Source organism: Hippocampus comes, unplaced genomic scaffold (genome assembly GCF_001891065.2).
Source record: "Hippocampus comes isolate QL1 unplaced genomic scaffold, H_comes_QL1_v1.1 scaffold156, whole genome shotgun sequence".
Classification (NCBI taxonomy): Eukaryota; Metazoa; Chordata; class Actinopteri; order Syngnathiformes; family Syngnathidae; genus Hippocampus; species Hippocampus comes.
Window position 1 is genome coordinate 4,417,854 of NW_017805744.1, and position 8,974 is coordinate 4,426,827.

The window sequence follows — 8,974 nt, forward strand, 5'->3', positions numbered from 1 at the left end:
CATTTCATTTTTTTCACTTCAGTTGATTTGTGCAGGGTATCGTTCACATCAATAATTTCACAAAAAAATGGCATTTAAACAGGGACTTAAAAGTTAGACAACTTCACCCAAAAAACCCTGAAAATGACTGATTTTAAAATTTTTGGTGACTTTATACAAACTAGTCTGAAAATTAAAAAATGAGTCTCAGCGGGAATCTTGTGGGCGGAACATTGTATGACAGATAAGCACATGCTCCTCACGGTGCAGAGGTCATGGGTTCAATTCCCAGGCCTATATATATATATATATATATATATGTGTGTGTGTGTGCTCCGGAGATTTTCTCCTATATATCTCCTCTCGTTGTCTTGTATTTCAGTGCCAATAGGATCTTTGAAATAAGAGAGGGGCATTGGTGTGAATAAAAAAAAAAAAAAAAGAATGACGGCCTAATTCCATTTAGTTGCTTCACTTGTAGGGTCTTTCTCTTGAGCGTATGCTCAATGCAAGTGTTTCAACTGAGTCGGTAGATCAGGGCCTTTATTACTACTACCTGGCCTTCTCCCATCCACCAATTGTCAGAAAATATCTGAAAAAGAATAGTCTAAAAAGTTATTTCAACAAACATGTTTACATGTATTTTAATTTTTGTTTTAATTTCGGAATTAATAAATACACTAATTAACTGTCATTGTATTTATGATATTGTGAGTGGAGGACAAGTAGATGATGACTATGCGCCTGAAGATGCCATGGCCCATCTTCTCCCTTTCACGCGTAAATTATTTTTTTTATGTACACGGCTGGCTTGCGCACTTTCAAGGTGAACCGATTCCCCCATTCAGACTTCTGCTTCACCACAATACGGAACCTGGAACTTTCTGCGTAACCACCAAAAATGCACAGTTCCTTGAATTCCGTGGGTGGCCCTTATTCCCAGAGTGTGGACTTTTCATGAGCTGTGAATTCAATAGAGATCCATATGTCACACTTTTTAATTAAGTTGCATGGTGGATCTGGAAATTATACTTATCGTTTCCTTTGACGCGTTCATAGCTCATCTAACAGGCTACTTTGAAGGATCATGTGTACAGTATTTTTATTCTGTTTTGTTTTCAATAAATCGAATACTGTTCTCATGACTGAACGGATGTGTTTACAGTATACCTTGGGCACAAAATAAAAGCGCAAGAAACAAAAAAAAGTCCTTGTTGACCAGCGTTGACCAGCAACCAGGCCTGTGCACGTCAAACCAGATGCGATTAATAATAAAGGATTCAAAATGTATAACTCACGCACCCATACCCCACCCCTCCTTGTCAACACGAATCTACGGACTCGACTCGTGTCGTCAGCGGCTGTCGAAGCAGCTCTAATAACGAATGACGTGCAATATGTTGGTTCACCCTCACGGGGGCGCTGGACTTGATACTGTCTCCACTCTACCCTGTACATCTCTTGAGGGCGCAGGAGATCTTTGGGAGACTGCGGCCGAGGCGTGATTTGATAGGGAGCTCCCTCTTTTAAGAGTGCTCCACCCAGAGTGCGTACATGCGTGAAGGTGCCTAAGTGACACATTTCAGTCGTCGAGAGACTCTGCGCAGCCTAAAAAGTGCACAACTGTGTACCCTTTTGTGACTTAAGCGCATGGAAGATTATGCCTCCAAGTGTCTCAAGTGTGTCATTCCACGCAATGTTGCTGAACCCGACTGGAATGGACCATGGTAAAAAAAATGAAGGTTGGTGACTCACACGTGCACAATGAGCGATTTACCCCTGCAATCCTAAAAATATGCTGAAATGAGAAACCGCGACCCAGTATTGGATTTTAAATCTCCACATAGTGCATATTGTACTGTATTGCATGTGTTCAACCACAAAAACATGGTGTGATTGTCAAGGACGAAGCAGATTAGGGGTTGGCAGCCATCACGTGTCGAAACGTAATACACGACGTGGAGGTTTGGGGGATGTACGACGTTGTGGGGGAATGACGGCTGTTATGTGCCTAATTGTATGGACGGCGGGGTGAGGATGGTTTGCGCAATAGATGTCTCACTATGAAAATTAATCGCCGACAACGAGGGGTGGGGGGGCGACCATCACACAATTCGACGAGCCCTATTTTCCTGAAATTCCCAATGGCCAGCACATCCCTGTGCTTAACAGACAACAGTAAAAGCCAGATTCTCTTGCCAGTTGCAGTAGCACTGCTGTCAGTGTTAGCTGAGGAGGATGCAGTTGAGATGAAGTGAAGAGTCATACGAGCGATGCTTTTCATCACGGAGATGTGAGTATTAGAACAGTTAAAATGGTAGATTACAATGGAACCTTGGTGAATGAATTAAATGTGCTTTATGACTTTGTTCATGAAGCAAAATGTTTCCAAACAGAGGTCATGTTGCAATTTATCTGTTGAACCCTTGAACCAAGTTATATTTACCTTCTTTTGATTAATGTGTGGTTAAAAATAAACACTGTACATAGAAATAAGTGAAAACACACTTTATAGTGAAGAAATAAACATGGGGTATTTGCTTGCAAATCACTGTGCAATATCTGGGCCAGGGCTGCCGCTGCCATAACGCAGATGACACGCTGCACGCCGGGCCCTATCATTCATGAGGGGCACCACTTTGTTCCCCCTGTTGACAAAATACTGTAGTTTTGGTGCATGAGAAACTGGCATTCGAATGGTCTACACATCTTTGTCAGTCACCGTTGTCATTATGTTATGTAAGCACCCCTCCCACCACCACCACCAGTTTACTTATCGTCGTCAGGTGAAATTTCACTCAGCAGCTCCCATCCACCACCACCCCTTTCTATTTGGTTAGCAGCGGCCCTGGTCGTAGGCTTTTTGCATACCGTTCTATTTAGGTTTACCAAGGACACTGCATGCCCAAAATGGACACCCCATCCCATAATAGTATTACAATACTAATGTTAGCATTATTACAATGACTTGTAAGTGTGCGGTGATGTATAAATGTACATTAACTGTACACTGCGAGTGCTCGCTCTATCACGACTGTTCATGAACCGAAAATAGTGCCAGAATGGGGGTCATATTTCTTCGACAATTTTGTTTGTAAACCAAATATTTTGTAAAATGGGTCATTAGTAGATTTTACACTACATATTTGCAGCAAATCCACACTTATTTTCAATCAGGGGTGGCGCTATACCCGGGCTAAATAGGGCTGTAGCCCCGTCATAAATTGGTGTACCCCAGTTAAGCCCCTCCAGCATTTTATTTGATATCCTGTAATGTATTGAGAAATTATTTTCTCTGACCCCTTATGTATATGGCAAACTATGCTTCAGCCACGCGGCAGAGAAAAATTCCTGGAGCAGTGCCTGTTCACAATGATTGGCAAAGAGAGAATGTCAGCTTTTCAGTTGGTCCATCTTTTATTCAAAGTTCTTTCAATTTACTTTCATCTTTACATTTGTGTTCTCATCCGCACCTAACTCACTAGCAGATGTACATGTTTTCATCATAACCAAACTAAAACTACTTCTTGCTTCTGGGACGAAGAATTGTGGGAAATGCAGTCCTACTGGTGCAGCCCAAATAATTTAGATCCATCCATCCATTTTCTAATCCGCTTATCCTCACGAGGGCTGTGGGCGTGCTGGAACCTATCCCAGCTGTCTAGGGGCAGTAGGCGGGGTACACCCTGAACTGGTTGCCAGCCAATCGCAGGGTACACATAGACAAACCACCATTCACGTTCACAATCACACTTAGGGACAATTTGGAGTGCAAAACAACCTGCCATGCATGTTTTGGGGGAGGGAACCGGAGTAACCTGGAGAAAACCTATGCAGGCACGGGGAGAGCATGCAAACTCCTCACAGGCAGGCCAGAGCCGGAACCAAACCCTGCACCTCTGCATTGTGGGGCCGGCATGCTCACCAGTCGACCACAGTGCCATCCTATAATTTACATCTGTCTACAAATTATGAAATATTCTCAAAATATACAATCTTAATCACGCAAAAGCTATCAAATAGGCATACAATTAAAACCAACTGTTTATCATAATATACTTCACAAAAGAAGTGTCAACAGTATCAAAGTCTCTGTACAGTGGAAATAAATGTTTCTAATAAATTCGGCACATCACAGAGAGGACTGTTGTTAACAACCCTGCCAAATTTGAACGATTAAAAAAATGGAGGCTTCAAAATTGTGAAAAATCAAGCTGCTGTTTCTCAAACGCTGTGGGCGTGTCCAGTGAATGTGTGTGTGTGTGTGTGTGTGTGTGTGTGTGTGTGTGTGTGTGTGTGTGTGTGTGTGTGTGTGTGTGTGTGTGTGAAACCACACTCTGTTGAAAAATGGATGCATCTCTCGTACCTCAACACATCCCAACGTGTGTGCCAGAAAAAATATATATCATCAGAAAGCTTGAGTGTTATTGGAATATATTCCACTTCGTGGTCGTGGGGCTATCCATGCTACGACGACAGGCACTAGCCCCTCGCTAGTTCTCACGATAACTGGCTTCCGGGGCACTTCTTCGCTGGCGGACGGGTGGTGGGCTCGTCCGCAGCGTCACCTTCTCGCTTGAGAATTTAGATAACGACAACGAATTGTTCTATAAATGGTTGCATTCAGTGAATATGCATTTTCAGAGTGTATGCATAGCTTGCTAGCTAACTGCACGCTGCAGTGGTGGGAATGGAACAACTAAGTAACTCGCAGTGGCACCGGTTAACCACTTACTATATGTGAACGAAGTCGCTCAAGTCACTCCGCACCGTTTTAGCCACCCCCCCCCCCCAATCAGGAAAACTGAAATGATGAAAAACTGTTTCAAATTATATCTCCACAATTCCTTGCTACTTACTTTTCAGTCTTTGCATGCGTTTTCATAAATTACCTGAAATGTACTCTGAAACAAATCACTCTGCAGGGTCTTGTGATGATTATTGTACCAATCAATTATGGTAAAAGTGTTTAGAGAATTAACTTGTTAGCTAGATAATAATCCTCAAAAACGTTTTACGGACTTTACCTATTCCGACGAATTGGAGAATTTTCTCAAATTCATATTTTTTTCTTGATGAGATATTAATACACAAAATCTTTGCTGCACACGAATGTGGAGGTGCCTATGACTGGGTTTCCCTGCATTTGAGCTTCCAAATAATCAAATAAGCCCCGGACTGTATGTGGAGTTCCCATCAGGTAAGCACTGTATGCAAGCGTGTGCGGTCCACCTTGACGGGATTACCCCTCCCGAGAACATAAGAATAGAAACCCACCGAGCTCCAGTCTGTTTGTTCAATTCACCTGTAGGGCCTCAATCAGGCGCTAGGACCCAGGGTGCGCGATTCTCATCTCCAGCTGCTGCAGACCCAAAGCTCGGGCAATAAGCGAAGATCGCGAGGACAAGCAACAACAACAACAAAAAACATTTTGGGGGGAAGCACCACCTCTATTAATTTTTAGCGGAGAAACAACCCGGCTCAGAAGCCCCCCTCCCCTCTCTCTCCGCGGACGACGGCTCGCTTGTTGCGCCGTGTGCACACGCAGGCTTTGCGGCTGCACACAGCTCGGAGCGCCAAGGTAAGAAGACGGCGCAATAGCGTGCGATTACTAATAACAAAGGCGTTACGGGTAGGGGTGGGGGGCGCACATTGCACAAGGAGATCGGCGACGAGTCCAAACTCTGACAAACTTTGACCTGATTGTGTTTTCATTGTTGTCGTCCCCCCGTTTTACCCTCTCCCCGGCGACGTCTCGCTGCTATCCCGCGGCATTGTGTGTAGAGGGCTCACACACAAGAGCAAGTTGGGATGACACGGCGTGTGTCTGCAAAGGCGAATGTGTTGGGAGGTACGTGGTTAGATTAGGGGGGCTCCTCAAACTACACGAGAAGTCATGCATTCAGGTGCCCAGCTTTTTTTGACATCATGTGAACGAGCGATGCATTATTAACCCCGGCGAACGAACACATCAAGCCTTCCTTCCTGATGTATTTAATGACTTGAGCCAAAATGGATACCCAGTTGCCCCCCTCCAGGTGAACTTATACGGGACATCCTCGTTTGGTGAAGCCATGGCGGCCTAAAATAGTCTCACGAGAAAGGAAGCGGGGGGGGGGTAGTTTGAAGGCGAGTGTCTTGTCCCTAAAACACACACATAGGCCCTTAGCGATAAACATATACGCTGAAATGCACTATTTTTGCACTTCCGACGTCCTCATTCTATGCCGAGTCACAGGTCGCCCAAGCCCCGGAGTGGGCGCTCACTGCCGGGAAGAGTGATACCGCTTGCCCCGGTCGGTGGCGGCGAAGCTCTCGATCCGTGATGTGTTTGTGTGAGTGTGGCACTCCCGACGCTTCCACCGTGCTCCGTTTTTCTTTCCCAGTCGCCTCCCTTTTTGTTAATAAATGTCCCTTCCTCTTTCGTTTTTTTTTTTATCATAAAAGCGGGGGTTGCCATGTCCCCATTGGGCAATCTGTCAGCGGTGTGGCTGGCCGACTGTGCGCAGCCATTACTGGGCAAATGACGAAGGGCATGTCGGAGAGGCTCCCACATGCCGATGATCCACGCAGCCAAATAGTTTCAGCTCGGACCGCTGGCTTGAGCGTTGCCCCTCACCCGACACCAACTGCACCGCCTCAACACCAGGCTGGATGCAAACACAAAACAAGCCCCCGAAAACCTATCACTCCCTCGTGTGTGTATTTGTCTAGTTACCCACTAAGTGTTGAGAAATATAGGAAATGCCTTGAAGAAGTTGATCCAGGCCTTTGGTATAATGAGACAAGTGGCCTAGTTTCAGCTAGGACTGCTTAAACACCGAGACAAAATGTGATTATGGACGGAGATGGTCATACGTAGTACTAATTATTGTCTTTATTATGTTTTTTTTTTTTTTTTTGAAAGACACGCAACCTGCAAGGGCAACTGTTCTTTCCTGGTGTTTGTTGCAGACTTGCTATCACAAGCCACACGCACACAAGCAAATGAGTCGGATCGAAAAGTATGCCCTTTTAAAGATGATATTTGTCACTTTTAACCTTGCAGGGTAGCATGTCTGCCACACATTTCTGAGGTAAGAATAATTTGAATCATTTATCTGTGTTTAACACCTTGTGTAAATCTGAATTTTAAAAAGAAAACAATTGAAATTTTGTAAAGAGACACTGAAGAAAAATCAAATTTTACAATCCCCACATGAAGTGAATAGTAAAAACAAAACAAAACAACATGAGTAAGTGAGGCCTTCCCTCCAAATTTTAGTTTTTGGCCATTAAAATATACCACAAACCTTGACACCAAAACATTTCAATGCCATTTCAAACTCATCTTACAAAATTACCCTTGAAAAATAAAAGAATTATAGATGGTTTGCTTTTGAGAAAAAAAATGAACTGGAGGTGTGCATGTAAATGTCAAGACTCTCCATTAATTGCACCAACAACCCAGGCTAAACCTCTCCGACGTAAAACGCTTGTCTCTCAGTCAAGATGGACCTGCAACTTTAATGTACGTCCAAGTTACCACACGATGTAGACAGGGCTTTGTGACATCTATCCATCCATTTTCTGATCCGCTTATCCTCACGAGGGTTCTGGGGTGTGATGAAGCCTGTCCCAGTCTTCGGGCATTAGGTGAAGTACACCCTGAACTGGTTGCCAGCCAATCGCAGGGCACACAGAGACGAACAACCATCCGCGCTCACACTCACACCTAGGGACAATTTAGAGTGTTCAATCAGCCTGCCATGCATGTTTTTGGAATGTGGGAGGAAACCAGTGTACCCAGAGAAAACCCACGCAGGCACGGGGAGAATATGCAAATGTATAGAACACCGCACCGCTGCACTGTGAGACTGACACGCTAACCAGTCGTCCACCAGGCTGCCGGTTTTGTGACATATAAAAATCTATCTTAATATAAGCGGCATGATGGTCGACTGCTGAGCCCAGGGGTGTCAAACATACGGCCCGCGGGCCAGAACTGGGCCCCAAGGAGGTTCGATCCGGCCCGCGGGATCATTTAAAAGTGAAAAAAATGCATTAAAGACACAGAATGAATATTTTAAATAAAATGCAATTCGTGGATTATCCGCGAGGGGGCACACTGTTTTGATCACAGTAGAAGACAACATTGTTTTGATCGGGGAAGAAAACAGCAGTCTCAGTCTGTCACCGAGATAGACCCAACGCAGCAAATGATATTAAAGCGCCAATCAATCCTTCTTGAGACCAAAACAAAGGAAAGAGATGATATTTTGGTGATTCATAGCACAGTATGGTATAATGTTAATGGTTCGGCGCACTTGACATCGACCGAGTCCGTATGTGGCCCACAATGTGAAATGAGTTTGACACCCCTGGCCTAGCCCATCTGCTTCACAGTACAGATGTCCAGGTTTCGACTCCAGGCTCCAGCCTTCCTTGGTGGAGTTTGCATGTTCTCCACCTGTGTAGGTTTTCTCCGGGTACCCCGGTTTCCTCCCACATTCCAAAAACATGCATGGTATTGATTGAACCCTCTAACTTGTCCTTAACTTGGCCGGCTGACAACCAGTTCAGGGTGTACCCTGCCTACTGCTCGAAGTCAGCTGGAATAGGCTACAGCAGTGGTTCTTAACCTGGGTTTGATCGAACCCTAGGGGTTCGGTGAATCGGTCTCAGGGGTTCGACGGAGCCTCTGCCATGGAGGTTAAGACACACCCAACTCAACATGTCAATTAGTTATGACACACTCGCTTGGCCATCAGTGGCTGGTTCATTTTGTGCACAATTAAACAAACTTATACTTATGTCTTGAAATTTTATTTGTTTTTTTTTTCAATTTTTAATAAATGTGCTTTTTATGTCTTGAATTTGTAAAAAAAAAAAAAAAAAAATCATATTTTTATTTTTCGCTCATGAAAATTTCGGTGAATGTGCATATGAACTGGTTGGGTTCGGTACCTCTAACAAGGTTAAGAACCACTGGGCTACAGCATGCCTGCGACCCCCC

At 44.5% G+C, this 8,974-nt stretch overlaps 1 protein-coding gene across 4 annotated transcripts in view; it reads left to right on the forward strand.

Annotated features, from left to right (window-relative positions):
- The first annotated feature begins 5,311 nt into the window (after window positions 1-5,311).
- Window positions 5,312-8,974, forward strand: part of bcorl1 (BCL6 corepressor-like 1) — a 26,269-nt gene continuing 22,606 nt past the window's right edge. For 2 of the 4 annotated variants that reach the window (XM_019883966.1, XM_019883967.1), the window contains exons 1-2: window positions 5,313-5,560; window positions 7,028-7,055. The gene's annotated coding sequence lies outside the window, so the exon portion shown is untranslated. Of the gene's footprint in view, window positions 5,561-7,027; window positions 7,056-8,974 lie in introns of all 4 variants that reach the window. The other 2 variants (XM_019883969.1, XM_019883968.1) reach the window with 2 other exon arrangements.